This window comes from Camelus bactrianus, chromosome 15 (assembly GCF_048773025.1).
Source record: "Camelus bactrianus isolate YW-2024 breed Bactrian camel chromosome 15, ASM4877302v1, whole genome shotgun sequence".
NCBI classification, from domain to species: Eukaryota; Metazoa; Chordata; class Mammalia; order Artiodactyla; family Camelidae; genus Camelus; species Camelus bactrianus.
Window position 1 is genome coordinate 28,550,588 of NC_133553.1, and position 18,441 is coordinate 28,569,028.

Genomic DNA, 18,441 nt, shown 5'->3' on the forward strand with positions numbered 1-18,441 from the left:
CAGATCACCAAAAGAGAAGGCAGGATTTCCATTACAACTGAACAAATTTTAGAAGTAATTTGGCTTTGCAGATTTATCTGTGACACCACTGTCAGGACCTATAAGTTATTATCAGGCCCCTCCTCCAGCTTCACATTTTCTTGGGCTTTTTTTTTTTTTAAAGACTATCTACACATTTAGGTAGAAGGAAGAAAAAGTTGACCTCTAAATCTCCTTGAAACTCCTAGACTTGGAATCAAGTTCTCTTTAGTTCATCTTTACAGAAGCTAGAATTTTCCTGCCTTGCACAGGAACTTGACCCTTCCTACACATGAGATTTGGCACCTTCATTACCAGTTTCTTTCAGATATACCTTTTCTCCATTCCCCAGCCCTAATAAGAAAAGATAAACCTCAAAGGAAGCTTAAAATATTTAATGACTTTGACTTTTAAACATAACCCAGATTAGACAGTAATGTCAAGTGATAATTCAGTAGACCAAAATACAAAACGGAACAAAAACTTACTCTTTTATAAAGTTTAACTCTAGTAAACGCTCACAGATTTCGGGCTTTAGTTGCGAGAAGGGAAAAGAGACAGTGTAAAATTTCAGATTACGTTCAAGTAGAGGCAATGCATAAATACAGTAATTCCACCAAGTAGAATGTGATGAAAATGCATTTATTTAAAAACATATTAAATATTAAGAATATATTATACACATATTATGTAAAGGAATAAAAAGTACACCTGTGGAAAAATTGACCTAAGTTATATGGTTATGAGATCGTTTTTTAAATAATCTTTAAAAAAATTTCATAGCTAAATTTAAAGGGGAGAGAGAGCAGAAATCAGGGCCAAAATGAAACCACAGGAAAAGTATGGTTAGGACCCCATGGATTGACACTTCCCTTGCTGACATGGGCTGCCACCACCATGAAAATGAATTCTAAATAGTTTTTGCATCGCTGTGTCTTTGGGGCAGGAGCAGTCAACTGGCAAAGCCTAGCAGTTAAGATTGCACTTTTTGGTCAGAGGGGAGGGGAAATGGAGTCTCTGGCTTCCTTTAGATACCAGCATCAGGCCTTCCATCAAGATTCACAAAAGTGAAACACCCCCCAAATAGGAAGGGTTTGAGACAGTTTAGGCAGACTAAACAGGACCAATGTCCCCTACTTGAAACCAGCTTAAGTGCTCAGTGTGAAATGTTGGATTATTTAAAAGAGAGATTTCACTGTATTCAAGTAGAGGCAATGCATGAGAAGTGCTCCCTGGCAGAAATCTACTTGAACTTGCTTTAATGAGTATGAAAGATGCACCTACTTGGCACACACAGTCTAAGTCCTTAAAACTAACCTGGTTTTAGTTGAAACATGCCTCCTTTCACTCTCAATTGTGGTGTTAGATTTATAAGACTAGTTCTTCAAGACTTGTACAGAGGAAAATGCAAACAAGTTGAGATGAAATTGTTTGCTGTAGCTTTCAGTGGTCTGCACCCTGTGTGTGTATGTGTATGAGAGGCAGGGCTAGAGGTGCGGGGCAGACTGGTTTTTGTGTGAGAACGAATGGATGTGGTTAATAGTTTCCTTATGATTAACACTAACTACTCATGCCTGTATTCAATGAATATAATTCTAAGGCAATTAACTTGAAATGTTTTCATTAGGATGTTTTAAGAATTATTATCAATACCAGACATCTTATTCTCTGATTCCTTTTTGATGGATATAAACTTTTGAATCCTGATTCAACCCAATACCTTACTTCATTTGATCCAAACATTAATGACAATCTCTAAATAAATGCTCTATGTGCAACAGCAACTCTATGACTGTGTGGTGTTTACAACAGTGAGCAGAGAGAGAAAGAAATACAAAGAGTGGTTAAGATTGGCAGGTATTTAAATATTGAGAAGCAGCATGTTAACTCTTTAGAGGTGATAGTTTATGTCTGCAAGGGAGTCCAGGACTTCCATACCCTAAAGTACCTAACTCTAAAGCACCCTCACCCTTATCCTAACCTGCTCCTTGCTTAAATGCTTCCTCTTCATTTCAATCTGCTTTCACTAATTACCAGTCATGAGAAACAATCTCACAATAGATATTTTCTCAAAATCAAACAAAAGCAACATGCCTGTAGGCAGAACATGGCTCAAAAATCTCCCCTATTCACCTTTCCCCTTCTCTTTCCTTCCCCTGAACTTAACATCAGTTAATGATACTGCTCCCCTTAAAGTCCAGGATCTGGTTCTCCAAACCCTCTTCTCTCAGGGTCCTAATCTGAAACAGTGTCAGTTGAACCTCTCATTAGCAAACAATACATTATGTATGGGACTGTGTTACATTACAGATGTATCTTCCTAAAGAAGGTAATTTGAGACTTTCACCTCTGATCTGATGGGATTTTAGCTAGTTGAAAAAGTACATTAGATATCAAGTAACCTAACTGGGTAACATTTTATATTCATTAAGGTGTGTCACTGTTTATACTTTCAAAATGTATCCTCGGTCTTTGGAAACAGAGAGATGTATATCCATGTACATACATGCAGAAATAGGAGTATATATACATACAGATAAACATTTTCCCCTGTAATAGCTAGATACTCTACACAGAGGAGCTATGAAGGTCTGAGTCATTGAAAAATCATACAGATCGTAGGTATCAATAGTCTGGTTTCTACAGCGTAAATATTACTGTATACAGCACTCACATATTCAGCATAATACCTTGTAATCTGACATTCCTCTGACTCCTCTAAATCTGACACTATATGGTTCTTATTCTGCTTAAGTTTCTTTTCTTACAAAAAATTAAATCTACTGTTCACCTTCCTGTTATATTCAATGACATTCAATAGTCATTTATGGAGCACTCACTACATCCCCATCTTTTAGCAAATGATTAAGAATAGAAACATTTCTTAAGGAAAACAAACAGAGGCTCTCCCTCCAAAGGACAACTGTCAGAGAGATGGAGAAATAAACAAGTGATTATACAGGCTGTGTATCATGTTACAGCAGGGAAACTCGAAAGGCTCTATGGAGGCAGAGAGGAGAGAAGACTTCTACCTGGAGTGGGGTCCAGAATCCTGCTACTGAGAAAGATCTGGGCAGCTGCGGAGGAAGAACACCTTTGTAAAGCATTTGAACCTTACCCTGTAGATTTTAAGCAGGAGAGTGATGCGGCCAGACTTCAAGTTTAGAAACTTCACGTGGGAAACCGTCAAGGATGGATTAGAGGAGGATGAGACAGAAGGCAGGAAAGCCAGTTAGAAGCTGAGGAGACAAGACAGGCAAAAATTAGTGGCCAATGAGATAAAGGTATGATGAGAGGGGAGAGGAGCTGAGAGTGAGTTGGAGTTTTCTGAGTTCATCGGGATGCAGAGTGAAGAAAAGAGGGGAGGTGATTCATTTGAAGACATGCCTTCTTTCTGAGCTTGCCTGAGGTCTGTGGGCCACACAAATACAGTGTGAGGGGCCATGGAGAGGCTTCAAAAAGTACAGGTGAAGTGAAGATGTTCAGACACATTAAAAAGCATGTTGGCTTTAGTGGACCAGCAGGGTCCTATTTTCCTTCTGGCCCTAAGAATGATTCCATGAGAAGTAATTATGTTTTGTGGGACTAAAACATCTCTCTCAAAGTTTGTTCCTTTGCAGGATGTCAAACAAACAGTTCCACACGCTCAGCAACTAAATGGGGAAACATAGGGACACCCTGACTTTGTACACCTCCTGTCTGAGCTGAAGTATAACTGATTTTCTTTCAATTCATTCTAAAGAATATGTTATCTCCATTTCAATTCAGTTCAATTCAACTAAAATTTACTGAGTGTCTACTTGTGATCATGCCTTGGGGTAAAAGCGAGAGAAAGAAAGATAAGCAAGAAAACAGACGATGTGATAAAGGGAGGCTAAAATAAATTATTTTGTGGTAACATATTTTGTGAAAGGTACTATGTACAACATCTGGTTAAAGTCAGAATCTCTGTCTTCAAGGGTAAAAGGGCCAAGGTGGGGGTGGGTCAAGAGATAAGGGAGAGGTAAGATAATTTTATTTTTTAAATTTAAAATATTTAAAAGAAAATTTTAATTTTTCCCTAAACTGAAGAAAGTAACTTTTAAATCATAACTGACATTAAAAGCACATGATTGATGTGTGTTGCAGGAATTGTGTACAGTTAATACAGAGATTTATCAGAAGCCAGCTGGTCTTTAACACAGGTAGGACTCAAAGGAGAAATTTGAGCAAAGATTCATACCTGGGCAGCAATCAACAGGACTGAGAAATAATTTGAAAGCAACAAGTTGCTTATTTTCTCAAGGGAAACTATTCCCCTCCCCACTGAAAATCCCAGTAGCTCCTAACACAAAATAGCTTCTCTGCCTTATCACAAAGGCTCCAGGAGGCCCTTCTCCCTCATATTTAATGCCATGTGCCTGCTCGAAAAGTAGCAGGTTCACTCCTAACTCCCTGGCCCACTGGCTAGCAAACCATGCCTTCCATTTGCACCTGGGTCTCACTTGTCTTTCCTTTAAGTAGATACAGCCATTCCCAAAACCATCCTGGACACCAAACTGAACTCAGTTCTTGGAAGTTAATTCAATGACAATTTATGTAAAGCATCTTGCTCTTGCTTCGCATAAAAAAAAAAAAAAAAGGAAGCCACCAAAGGTCCTACTCATTGTTGGAAGATTTGGAACTCCTGATCACTGTAACCTAACAAGTTCACAGCTTACCTATAGCTTCAGCAGCCTGTAAGCAATACACCCAACATTCACGTCCATTAGTTGGAGAAAGGTACTACACAAAGAGAAATGGAGAATTACTGAAACCTAGGTGCTGATCAATCTGTATTTTTTTTTTTTCCACACAGAAGCAAACTCCTTATGTATGCTTAGCCTAACTGCTCGGAGTTTTGGCTGGTAAATACTGGGGAAGTGTGTGTGGAATCAATATGCCTATAAAGGCATGAAATACAATTTAGGGAAGGTCAGTAGGCAGAATGATTCTAAAGGGAAAAATCCTTCCTTCAAAGGTGTAACAACATTTAGTCACATCTTCTCCTGAAATAACGCACCCCATAGCTATCCCTCTAGGAAAGGAGTCTATGTAAACCAGAGCATTCTACTTTGTGCTGCCGGAGTCACAGAGTATACCAGATGTTCATGATCCCAAGGCTCAATGGCATGATGTTGGTGAGTATTTCATAAACCTCAGTATTGGAAGGATTCAGCACCTACTGCTTTCTTTCCCTACTCCGAAAAAAAAAATTTTATACATTATATTTCACTGTACCAATTTTATTTTTAAAAAGGTAGCTGCCTTTATTTAAATACCACGATTCATCTTATAATGGTATTTAAGGGGCTTTTGTGGCACTGTGCCAGATTTATATTATTAGAACCTAGGCGTTTGCAAATGAACCTCTTTCAATTAGTGTTTCAGGAAGCAATTAAACTGTCTAAAGTGTATTAATGAATACACTGGAATTGGGAAGCCGATCCTCCTAATACCCCCATTATTAATGCACCATCTGCTCTGCTGCCTTAGGAGCATCCGGGATCTCTAACCTCAGGTCCACAAAACCCAATCATTTATTCAGAAAGGTCACAGAAGCATAAGTTTGTAATCAGGCTTAATATTCTATACAATACGTAGTATTATTGATTAAGCACATATATTTTTCTTGGAATTTTTTATGGATGCAAATGAAGCTGCATATGGGTTCTTCTTTTTTTCTTTTCATTCTATATTATGTGTCAAAACACTAACATGTGAATATATTCCTGGATCTGATATTCCTGCTAAAAGCATGAGTTCTGTATGTACCTCCTAAGATTTTTAAGGATATCATTAGGATCTCTGATGAGGTTGTCTTTTTTTTTTTTTTTTTTCATTAATAAAGGATGTTGCTAGTTGCTACTGTGTGGCAGGCTTTTTCACAGGGAGTGGTCCAGGTGCTAAGACATTTGCTGTTGCCTCTTTCCAATGCTCTGCTTAGAGCCCCTGCTGCAGGACAAGGTTCCGGAGGAGCTGTGCTTCCTGAGATGTTTCCTGTTGGCTTTACGATCAAGAGAAACCCAGGACTGCAGGATACAGACTAGCAAGAGGACAGAAGTGAGGGCAGGGAAGGCTGGTATCTGGCACCACTCTGCTCCGTGCTGGAAAGTCACCAAGTCACCACTTCCAATAAGCTGCTGGCTTTGGTGATTAATTGCTGCTGAAGCAATCAAAAGGGAAAGAGAAGATACATTCTCTGCTTTTGCAGAATTTAGAATCTAGTAGAGGAAAGAAGACACAGGCCCAAGGAAGGCTCGTGAGCTGAAGTGTAACGTTGCCATGGAGTGGAGGAGCCTAGAAGGAGGCTGGGGAGGAGGAGGAGGACCCTATGAAACATGTAGGATTTAGGAAAGTAGAGAGAAAACAGAAATTTCCCACAGAACTTTGGACTTCTCCTACCTTGATTTTCATTAAGTACTGTTAGGGGTAGAATTGTGTCCCCCAAAATTCAAGTGTTGAAGTCCTAAGTCCCAGTACATCACTATGTGATCTTATTGCGAAAAAGGGTTGTTGAAGATATATTTAGTTAAATTAAAATGAGGTCATACTGAAGTAACATGGGCTGCTGATCCAGTATGACAGACATCCTTACAAAAAGGGGACATTCAGACCCAGAGCCACACACTGGAGAATTCCACGCAAAGATGAAGGCAGAGATAGCGGTGATGCAGCAGAAGACAAAGGACACCAAAGATTGCCAGGAACCACCAGAAGCTAGGAGGGAGGCCGTAAACACATCCATCCCCCACACCATCAGAGGGCGTGTGGCCCCGCCAGACTCAGACTTGTAGCTCCAGAACTGCAGGACAAATACAGTTCTGCTGCTTACACCATTCGGTTTGTGGTATTTTGTTCCAACAGGCCAGGAAATCAGTCTCATTGCTTCCATATGAATTATGAAATGCCTGACTTTCCTCCTCTTTGAACACAAGAACAGTGTTGGTTTTGTGTATATTTCTTATTGCGAGTGCCTTGTACATTACTGGGTTTTTAATGGGTGTTCAATAATTCTGGTTGAATGACTGAATTAGGATGAACAAGTCATGGAGAAATTTGTGAAGTTCAGGTGACAGAGAGGAACTGCGCCTGAGACAGAACGGCAATTCTGGCAACTCCCTGGGTAGCAGTGACGGAGCTTTAGAAGAAATCAGTGGGATCCTGAAACTCTGTGTTGGCTTTTCTAGCAGGGAAGAGGGAGGGTGTAGGAAAGCTGGTCTGGTCACAAACCCCCATGTCCTCTGCTGAGTCTCTGGTCACGCTGTCTCTCCACACAGGGCAGTTGTCACACACACAGACGACACACATACACACACACAGTCACAGGTCCGGCTCTGCTAACAGGTGAATGCAATCATGTGCCTTTGCCATTTTTTCACCCACTGCTGGCTCCTTCACTCAAGGCCACAGGGAGTTCCCTTAATACATGAGACCTGCTTCCTTATTCACCTCTTCTTTTAGTACATGTCAAAGACAGAAGTTAAGTTCAAGAGTGGGCAAGAAAGGTGAGGTGATAAAGCAAGAGGAGAGATGTAGGAAGAAAAAATTCACTTGCTAAGCTGAAGTCCCATGATGTCTTGGGCTCTGGGCTGGGTTCTTCAACTACATACACCCACCCAGGAGGGTATCATAAACCCCAGTTTACAACAGAGAGGAGGAGGCTCAGAGAGGCGCAATTATCTCCTCCAAGCCATGCATCTCATAACTAAGTTAGCAGAGGTTTCACCCAGGTCTGTGTAATTCCAAAGCTTTTGTGTTCCCTTTCTACTTCATCAAACTGCCTCTTTTTCTGGAAGCAGTATAAAGTCAACACTCCCTTCTGTGCCCATGCATGTTCTCCTTTCAGTCTTGTCTGTGCCAGACTGGCCCTTTAAACAAGCCTAGCAGCCAACACAAAAAAGCTGGCTTCAGACAGCGGTGGTTTGCCAAGCAATCTCCCACGTTATTTCTGCCTTGTATATTATCTATTAATCTGATTACTGTTCCCTGGTCCCTCCAGTTTTTGGCTCTGGTCCCTCAGCTCTACCCTGTGAGAACTGAGTTACTGACCATGGGCTCCCCACTCCACCTTTGCCTTCACTTGCTCCTCTGGGTCTTACGTCCCCTACAGCCATGGGGTAGAGGCCCCTCCGTTAATTCCATTCCTACTTTTAGTGAATACGCCTTCTCGATCCTCACCAACTAAGCCGATCATCTTCCCCTGAACAGATGAAGGACATGTGAAGGTTGCCCATCAGTAAGCTGGTGGGTGTGTGAGAGGAGAAGGGTCCTAGAACAGGATCCAGGTGAACACTTAATACTGGCCTTATTACCAACCGGATATGTAGTGTGGAAGAAAGCCCCAGTTTCCTACTATAAAAATAAAGGCGTTATGCAAGGGACTTGTGAGGTTCCTTCTGGAGTTCACAATCTGTAATTCTTTGTTAAAACAAAGATACAAAAAGAGGACCTTTATAACACCATAACAACTTTGTCTGCACTTGGCCATCAAGAAAAAAAAATGGTGACTTACAAAAGAAAAGCATCTCTTTTCATATACTTGTTTGAACTTTTAAAAATCCACTTTGGGGAGATAAATCATACTGCTCTGATTACTACAAGACTGTACATTAAGAAATATTCTATCCTGGAAGCATCAAGGAGAAGAACAGGTCAGGCAGGACTAAGGCAGCTGCCGAAACTGTGACTTAACTGCATGCACTCTATGTGGACACATTCCCTAGTTTCACTTTTGCATATGGTGCCTACCAAGATGCCTTTGCATGGAATATGCAGCATTTCTATGTCTTTTTGGGAAGTGTTCATCTTCAAGATCTGCTTCATACATGCACTGAAGATAAACTAGAGAGAAATGAGAAATCGAGGACCTTAAATCTGCCGACTCCAGGGGCCCTGGCTCTTGGAGGCTTTATAAGTGATTTGATGGACACTACTTACTCCTGTGCAAATATCGCATTTCTTAGAAAGTCAGATAACTAATTATATAATATTTTGTCTTATCAGTAGATTCTTACTGCACTTTTGCAAAAAAAAATTTTCTAAATATTCTTTTTAAAATAGGACTGGTCTGGGGAAAAAAAGCAGAGAAAGAGTAAGTAAAAAATATTTCACTATTTCAACTTCAGTGAAACCAGTTCTCCAGTTACCAGGTTAGAGATTCCACCGCCCTCCAGAATATCTGAGGAGCAGAGTATAACAACCTAGTCACTGTCTCTGGAAGGCCTTGGGGAAAGCACACAAAACTGCCCTGGGCTTATGTCCTAACAGCTTCCCATTAACAGACTTGAAGGAATTAATGCTCCTGGTAATCTGCCTGGCAACTTGCATTGCTTATCCTTTTCCCAATTCAATGCCATTCTCAATTATTTTTTTTTTATCCTTTAAATAGCCACTGAAATTCCACTTCTTCCATGAGTCTTTTCCTGAATAACGGGAAAAAGGTGATTTCCCTTCCATGCAAGGTGACCAACTATTCTGATTTGCCAGGATTGTCCCAGTGTTATCACTCGAAGTCCATGTTCCAGGAAACTTTTCAGTCTCAGGGACTGTTCGTCACTGAAGTGGACTGAATTGTGTCCCCTCAAAATCCTTATGTTGAAGCCTAACTCCCAATGGGATGGCATTTGGAGATGGGGGCTTTGGGAGATAATGAGGTTTAGAGGAGGTAATGAAGGTGGGGTCCTCATAATGGGATTAGTGTCCTTATAAGAAGACACCAGAGTGCTCTCAGTCTCTCTCTCTCTCTCTCCCCTTCCCTGCCAAGTGAAGACACAGCAAGAAGGTGGCTGTCTGCAAGCCAAGGAAAGAGCCTTATCAGAATCTGGCTGTGCTGGCACCTGATCTCAGATTTCTAGCCTTCAGAGTTGTAAGACACAAAATTCTGTTATTTAAGCCACCCAATCTGTGGTATTTTGTTTCTGCACCCGAGATGACTAATGCAGTCACCCTACCTCCGTGTTCCTCCCATGTAACTTACAAGGAATGTTCTTTTCATGTGAATTTTTATTACCTCAAATACACTTGGCATCACACATTTGGGAGTGTAGCATGAAGGCTGGAGAGGGGGTTAGTTGTTTGCCTGTCCTTCTGAACAGCTTTAGACCCCAGGCCACCTGCTTTTGGGTGATGTTGGCCAGACCACATCAGATATGCTGTGTACAATCTCCTAATCAAGAGACAGGTGCCTGATTTGGGTAGACCCAAGAATGAGGCTTACTTCATAGCTAATGATTAGAAAAATGGAAAATCAGCAGTATTTACTAATTCTCAGACATTTAATTTATCTGGCATCAACCAACAAACAGGTATTTACTGAGATCTCCCATTTATAGGCAGGAGCTCAGAATGGATATTAAAAAAAAAAAAACTAGTTTCTAATCCAGCTTTGGTACTTTCTAGTTGTCTGAGTTGAATATTTACTTAATCCCTCTGAGTTTCAGTTTATTTATCTCTAAAATTGATATAATCATACCTTCATTACAGGAAAAGCTACAAGAATTAAATAGGTGATTAGTGCATAGTGTCTTGTAAACATTAACTAAAATATTGTAAAATAACTAATAAACATTATAAAAGTAGCTATAGACTAGCATAGTGTTTTGAAAATATTCATTAAACTTAGTGAATGAACCCAGGGTTGTGCTCAGTAAAATGAAGGGCACAGAAGAACAGAATATAACTCTTCAAGGTCTGGTTAGACCTGCAAGCATTTCACCCTCTTTCCTAAGCATTGTTACTCACATCCAGAGCCTCCATTACCTTCTGAACATCTAAACTTTCCACATAGGCAGCTCTAGCCCAGATCTTTCCTTGGAAGTCCTGAACCATATGTTGAGCTCCACTTGCATTACTGAGAAATACACTAAACCCAACAGTATCAAGACTGAATCCAGTATCTCCCCAGCTCCAATATAGTTCTCTTTCAGTCTTTTCAGTGAATGGCATCTCCTTCCAATTCACGTGCATGCCAAACACCTTGGAGAAATCCTTAGCATCTATCTCTCCTTGCCCGACAGCCATGCCATCACAGAGCCTTATTTATCTTACCTCCTATATAATTCCACCCCCTCCATCTCCACTACTCTCACCCTGTCTGGAGCTGCCAACATTTCTTCCCTGGATTCCTGCAGTTTCTTCCTAAATGATCTTCCCAAACTCTTCTCAAAATTCTTGCTCCTGTCTGGTCTTTTCTCAGATAACCCCAGCGTGATATTTGCAAAACAAAACTAAGGCTGTGGCCCTGTCCTACTACAAAGCCCTCAGTGGTTTCCCACTGCTCATGGAATTAAAACCAAAATTCTTCACAAGGTCTCAAGACATGACCTGTCTGAGCCCTGCCCCCTCTGCAGCCTTGTCTCACAGCATACACGCCCCACTCTCCAAATCACACTGATCTGTTTCCATCATGGAGCCTTACATGTTTGCTGTTTCCCAGGGTAAGAATATTCTACCTCTCCCCTACCCTTTCCTAAATAATTCCTCATTATCCTATCAACTTCAACTCAAAAATTACTTTGTCAGGAAGAAGCATTCTGTCAGATCTCAAGATATCCTCTATCTATCCCTGGAAAAACACTTAAAATAGCGTTACCTCACACCAGCCAGAATGACCATCATTCAGAAGACCACAAATGACAAACGCTGGAGAGGCTGTGGAGAAAAGGGAACCCTCCTACACTGCTGGTGGGAATGCAGGTTGGTGCAGCCACTGTGGAAAACTGTTTCCTCAAAAGACTAGGAATAGACTTACCATATGACCCAGGAATCCCACTCCTGGGATCAATCAAGAAGGAACCCTACTTCAAAAACACACCTGCACCCCAATGTTCATAGCAGCACTATTTACAATAGCCAAGACATGGAAACAGCCTAAATGTCCATCAACAGATGACTGGATAAAGAAGAGGTGGTATATTTATACAATGGAATACTATTCAGCCATAAAAAATGACAACATAACGCCATTTGCAGCAACATGGATGTTCCTGGAAAATGTCATTCTAAGTGAAGTAAGCCAGAAAGAGAAAGAAAAATACCACATGAGATCACTCATATGTGGAATCTTTAAAAAAAAAGAACATAAATACAAAAGAAACAGACTCATAGACATAGAATACAAACTTGTGGTTTCCAAGGGGGTGGGGGGTGGGAAGGGACAGACTGGGATTTCAAAATGTAGACTAGACAAACAAGATTATACTGTATAGCACAGGGAAATATATACAAGATCATGTGGTAGCTCACAGCAAAAAACAATGTGACAATGAATATATGTATGTTCATGTATAACTGAAAAGTTGTGCTCTACACTGGAATTTGACACAACATTGTAAAATGACTATAATGCAATAAAAATGTAGAAAAAATAATGTTTAATTTTATTTGATTTGCAATTATTGATGTCAGTGTCTTTGACCAGACTGTAAGTTCTGCGAGGGTAGGTGAATATCTGTGTTTGCTCACTGTAGTGCCATGGGTCCTACTACAACCCATGACATATAGGAGGTGCTCAGTGATAACCTGTCCATGTAAACGAGTGAGTGAACGAATAAACAGCAAGTGTTACAGCCAGCTCGTCACCAAGTGTCAAAGCATCTGGCAAAGGAGAGGAAGAAGAAAGCTGTGGAGGGTGAGGAATCCTCCCTGAAGAGGCAATGGTCAGAGGAGGGAATGGTAGAGAGGGTGGGGCTGGGAGCAGAATTTAGATAACTAAAGAGGTCTGGATGGGAGGCTGTTTTCCACGTTTTAGCATTAAAGGTCAAGTCTTGGAGGCTGGAATAGGCATTTCATATACAGAAAACAGTGAAGAGCTTTATAGCCTACCATAAGAGATGGAGTGTGTGTAGTTACCGGGACCAGAGAAAAGGCAGGATGCCCAATTCAAAGCCTAGAGGGATGCACTTCATTTGTCTTTATTTTCAGCTATGATTGGTGTTTCAAATGGGTGGTTTAAATTAAAGCAAAAACGAAAAGTTTTCTGGATGGACAGTGATGAGCAAAAGTTCTTTTGCAGGGAAGGACTGTCCTCTGTTTGTTTGGGTTGATACGGGCTTTTGTCTCGCTCTATGGAGACAAATGACTCTATGTCTTCCCGCCAGTTACATTATTAACTGTACTGGCATTTTACTTCTAAGTCAAGGGATAATCTGAGGCCAAACGAAGAGGAAGCACTGAGAAGAGGCCTCGCCACGGCTGCTGACTACCTGACATTTCAGAATGAAGAATCATTGCCTCGGAAATATTCGGAGCACTCCTTCTATGCCCCAATCAGGGAACTGTTTATGGTGAAACTCAAAAACAAGTTTGCTCAATCTCCTATCTCACCACAGGCATAAGGAATTATAGTCCAAGCATTTAAAATAATTAAAACTCACTCTTTTCTTGACCGTTGTCAAGGATGCCTCGGTAAACCTACAGACATCAGAACAGCATCCTATGCTGCTTTCCAAATGAGCTACAAAGACTACATTTTGTGACATGAAGGGTAGTGTGAATTGGGGAGGAGAAAAAGTAACGGTAGAAATGGTCACAGCTAGAAATCATAAGCTATCAAGGGCAAGGTGCAGATTTTTTAACACCAACATGGTCCACAACCCAAGTTACCAATGAAGCCAAAGACCCAATGAACTGAGGAGGATGAAAGTGAAGGACTGGAGGCCACAGTGAGAGTGGCTGGGAGCACATCATATACTGAAAGAGCAGAGAGGCTAGGAGACCGGCTGATGCTAGTTTTAGTGACACCTGAAGTTCTCTGGGTAAGTACAGTCCCCATGAGCTTGATGCCTGATTCCAAGAGGAACGTGTGAGTTCAATCAGCAGGACTGCTCAGGTCATCAGTGTTATTGTAAGCACCCCTGCCTTTGTCCCAGAGTATGACATGACTCAATACCTTTATTGCCTATTCAATACCTTAATTGATGGTTGAGATGAAGGAATCGACAATGTGCTCATCAAATTTGCAGACTATACTAAGTTAGGCAGATTTGCTAACACCTCCACATGACAGGAGTAACATTCCAACTGATCGTGGCAAGGTGGAGTGACTCTATAGTGGGTCACTTTGGGACAAGGAAAAATAAACAAGGGTTCCAAGATGCCCTCAACATACACAGAAACATCCTAAGCTCAGAAGTCAAACTCCTCTCACCCTTTCTCTTTTCCAGACCTTCTTGAAAGTTCTGGATTACACTTTAGACATAAAACCTTAAAAGGCATGTGAGCAAACCAGAAATGTTCAGAAAAACGCAATATATACACATAATCAAAGGGAAAATGACAAATTATGTCCAAGCATATAGAAGATGCTCAATAACTGGGCGTTCAACAGAGAAGGAAGGGGAAAAAGTTTCTTTTGTACAGCACAGGGAACGATGTTCAGTATCTTGTAATAACCTTTAATGGAAAAAATGTGAAAACAAACATATGTATGTATGTGCATGACTGGGACATTGTGCTGTACACCAGAAATTGACTCATTGTAATTGACTGTACTTCAATAAAAATAAATGAATAAAACTGAAAATAGAGATGGAAGGAAGGGAGGAAAGGGTGAGGAGGGGGGTGGTTAAGAAAAGAAGGAAGAAAAAGAAATGGTGGCATGGAAGAGAACAAATGAGGTTGTTACGGGTAAAAGTCTCTGTGACTTGTGAAGAATCATTACTCAGTGTTGGAAGGACTAGATGCTCATCAAATGAAAACAGGAACTGCACCAAATGGTTTCCCCGAGTCCCTCTCAGCTCTGAAAGGTTACCTGACTTCAGAGCTGGTGTTCCGTGCCACCAGGAATAAACAAGAACCACAATGGGGGAGGCGACCCGGGCCAGCGGAGATGCGGTAGATCCGCAGCGCCAGGGCTCGGGAGGCCACCCAGGCTGCCTGGGGCTTGGTTTACTTGTGTGTGGGAGGGGGTGGTGGGAGGCACTGAGGTTTTTTGTGAGCAGCCAGGAAATGCCTGCTCTGGAATCCTGCTTTCCAAACGCTTTCGTGGCCCTCAAAAAAAAAAAAAAAAAAAAAAAAAAAAAAAAAAAAAGAACCACAATGGGGACGTGAGCCCTGGTTATGGAGGAGCACTGGGATCAGGCTTCACCTCCCTGTGCCTCCCCACATACGCCTCGCTCCTTCATCGTGCCTCAGCCTTCCTTCCCACAGTTTCACAAGCTGCCCACGTTTTCTCCACACCCTTCAGATTACTTCAGAGCTAAGAGAAACACCAATGAGCAGTCAAAAGGCCCACCTGTGACCTCAGGACTGCAGCTAGACTGAAGAAGGGCAGCCAACGCTCCGTGTACAGTGGTGGTTTCCAAGCACGCCTGCATAACATACTCCTCTGCTAAGGCTGGAAACTCCTCCCAGACCAACCAGACCAGACCTGAGACCAGCACAACCAGATCATCAGGAGTAGGTCCCAGGCATGGGGCTTCTTTTACGTTTCTCCAGGTGATTCCAAACTGCAGCCAAGGCTGAGAGCCACAGCTTCACAGGGTATTTGGTTAGTGTTCTTCGCCTAAGAACACCCACAGAAGAATCCACCCCAAAAGCAGCCTGTGGTGGAAACCGAATATATTTTCTTTGCTTAGTTAAGGAACAGGGGCAGGCACTTCTAGTTGGGTCAAATAACTAGATTTAAACAACTAAATGTGAGTGCCTCTCGCATTTTAATGTATGTACAAATCATCCAAGGACCTTGTTAAAATGCAGGTTCTAATATGAGCACAGAGGTGGGCTTGAGATTCTTCCTGTATAACAAGCTCCCATGTGACGCTGATGCTACTGTCTGTGGACCACATGGATAGCTGGAACTATAACTTCAAGCTCACATTAACTAATCAACATGGTCTCCAATCAACCTTAATGGCCACTTAGCAATGTCCTTGGCTCTAAATAAATGGAGGTTGAGAGCTTACCCTGCTTGTCCTGTAAGAGCAACAGTGTAATTCTCAGTCCAAAGCAGGTACAGTTAAGTACCTTAGTATCTTTTGATGGCTAATTTGATGTGTCAACCTGACTGGATCAGAGGGTGCCCAGATATCTGGCTGAACATTATTTCTGGTTGTGTCTGTATACATATGTCATTTCCTGTTGGTTCCGTTTCTCTGGAGAACCCTGACTAATACAGTGTCCCCTAAGACTATCTTGAGAAGTGAGTGACTCTAGGACCCGACTACAATGTATGGAAGGTTTTCCCCACACTGCCAGTTCTCAGACACCAGCTGGGTATCTTACAATTCAACACAATTTTGACACTATCGACCTAGAGGTAGCATCAGACTCCACAGGACAAGGGCTCAGTCCCACCAGACTGTCCACCCACCCACCCCCAGATGCCAATGACAACTCCAGGCTGCTACCTGTGATTCTGACTGATGGGCTGTAAATTGAAGGTCTCCATGACCCCCTCCTCAGGCTCAGGTAACTTGCTTAGAGTGAATCACAGAAGTCAGGAACACAGTTTACGTATGTTCACAGTTTTATTATAAAATAAAATGGTGAAGGATGCAGGTGAACATCCAGATGGAAGAGGCATGTGGGAAGGGGTGGAGAGCATCCATGCCCTCTCTGCGTCACTCTCCCAACCCCTCCCAGTGTTCACCAGTCCAGAAGCTCTCCAAATCCCTTCTGTTTGGGTTTTTTATGGAGGCTGCAGTACAGAGGCATGATTGATGAAATCACAGGCCAGGGTGACTGAGTCAACCTCAGCCCCTCTCCCAGCCCGGGAGGTCAGGGGTGGGGACTAAAAGTTCCAACCCTCTAATCACATGGTTGGCTCCCCTTGTAATCAGCCCCCACCCTTAGGTGCTTTCCAAAGGTCACCTCACTAATATAACAAAAGGCATGTTTATCACTCTCCTCACAGGAAAGTCCCAGGGTTTTAGGAGCTCCATGCCAGAAACAGAGATGAAGACAAAATGTGTATTTCTTATCATAAATCACAGTATCACAGGAAGTGTTTCTCCCACTGTTATGTGCATGTTAATCATTCAGGGATCTTTAAAATGCAGGCTCTGATTCAGCAGTCCTGAGAGGCACATGAGAGTCTACTGTTTCAACAAATTCGTGGGTGATACCAACCTTGCTGGTCTAAGAATCAACCATGCTGTGAGTAAAAAGGATCTGGGGAAGTTTTACTGACATCAAACCTTGTGGCATCTGGAGTCCCCAGTCCAATACCTCTCTCTGTTCAGTTCAGTTTGCTCAGGACCCAAAAGTCTAACTCTTGATGTCTTTTAGGCAATAACTCCCATGCACATAATCAACTCTGACCACAGCTTTCCTGCATTACTAACAGCCAATTTTTTAATAGATCTAAAATTACAACCCCCCCCCAAAAGGCAATATAACATACCCTTCCCCAAGTCATAAAAGTCCCTAGTCTTAAAAATGGCACTATCTGTTTGGAAACCAGTCTTATTTAGGATCTTCCAATAAAATCCTATGGAAAGTATATGCCCCCAGCCAATGACTATAGGAATCTAAGATGGATAAAGGAGTCCCTCATCTCAGGTAGCAAGAGGAAATCAAGTATCAGGAGAGTTCTGGTGAGAATGCAAAGACATGCCTTAATTGTTCAACACAGAACCGTCTGACATCACCGTCATTATTTTCATTGCCACCAGTTCCTCTTTTTTAAGGAGAACCCAGCACTTCAAGAAATATTGGATTTTTCTTCTCAATTTGAGACATTCAAAGGCTGATTGGAAGTGTGCAGGAAGAAATAAGGATAAGCACACTGCATCACAGACTCCCAAGATTTGATTTCCAGCCCCCAACTTAACACTGATAAGTGCTACAAACTTGGGATAGTTTCAAGCCTTCCTGAAACTAGGTCATCTTTGCAGAGTGGGTGTTTAATGAAATTTCCATAAGACAATGGATATTCAAATGTTTAGAAAGGCAAAAGCAGAATGTTAGCTTCAAACTTGGAGCCTTCTATTCAACTTAATAAACATTCTATGAGTACTAACCAACTGTTACTGAAAACATGACTTCCCTAGCTTGCCAAGAAACCCAGTTAGAGAGGCAGAGTTTCGGGACTTAGGACACACGTTTGTCTAAAGTAACATAGAAAAGGCTGCCTGTTTGACAGCCTCCTAGGCATTGCTTTGGCCATGGTGACCATAGACGGTAACCTACTCCATGTAGTTTACAGGTGTGTGTGGTATGAGGCTGTTGGATAAAGAGGTGAGGATGAAGAATGGGTTTCTCTTCAGGGCAAAGCCAGGTCCGGGCCTCTCCTCTAAGCCATGAAAGGTCATTACCATGCACACAGTTTGGGCCTTGTCCTTAGACTATCATGGGTCCCAGTTCCACTCTTGCTTTTGCTCAGTTGCCTCATTACTGGTGTGTCCCTACCCCTCTCTAAGCTTCAGTTTCCTCATCTGTAACACGGGAATATTTCTTTTTCCT

At 41.9% G+C, this 18,441-nt stretch overlaps 1 protein-coding gene across 11 annotated transcripts in view; it reads right to left on the bottom strand.

Moving 5' to 3' along the window:
- The window catches only part of LOC123614968 (uncharacterized), a 501,406-nt gene that overhangs the window by 38,186 nt on the left and 444,779 nt on the right, over positions 1-18,441 (bottom strand). The window lies entirely within an intron of this gene.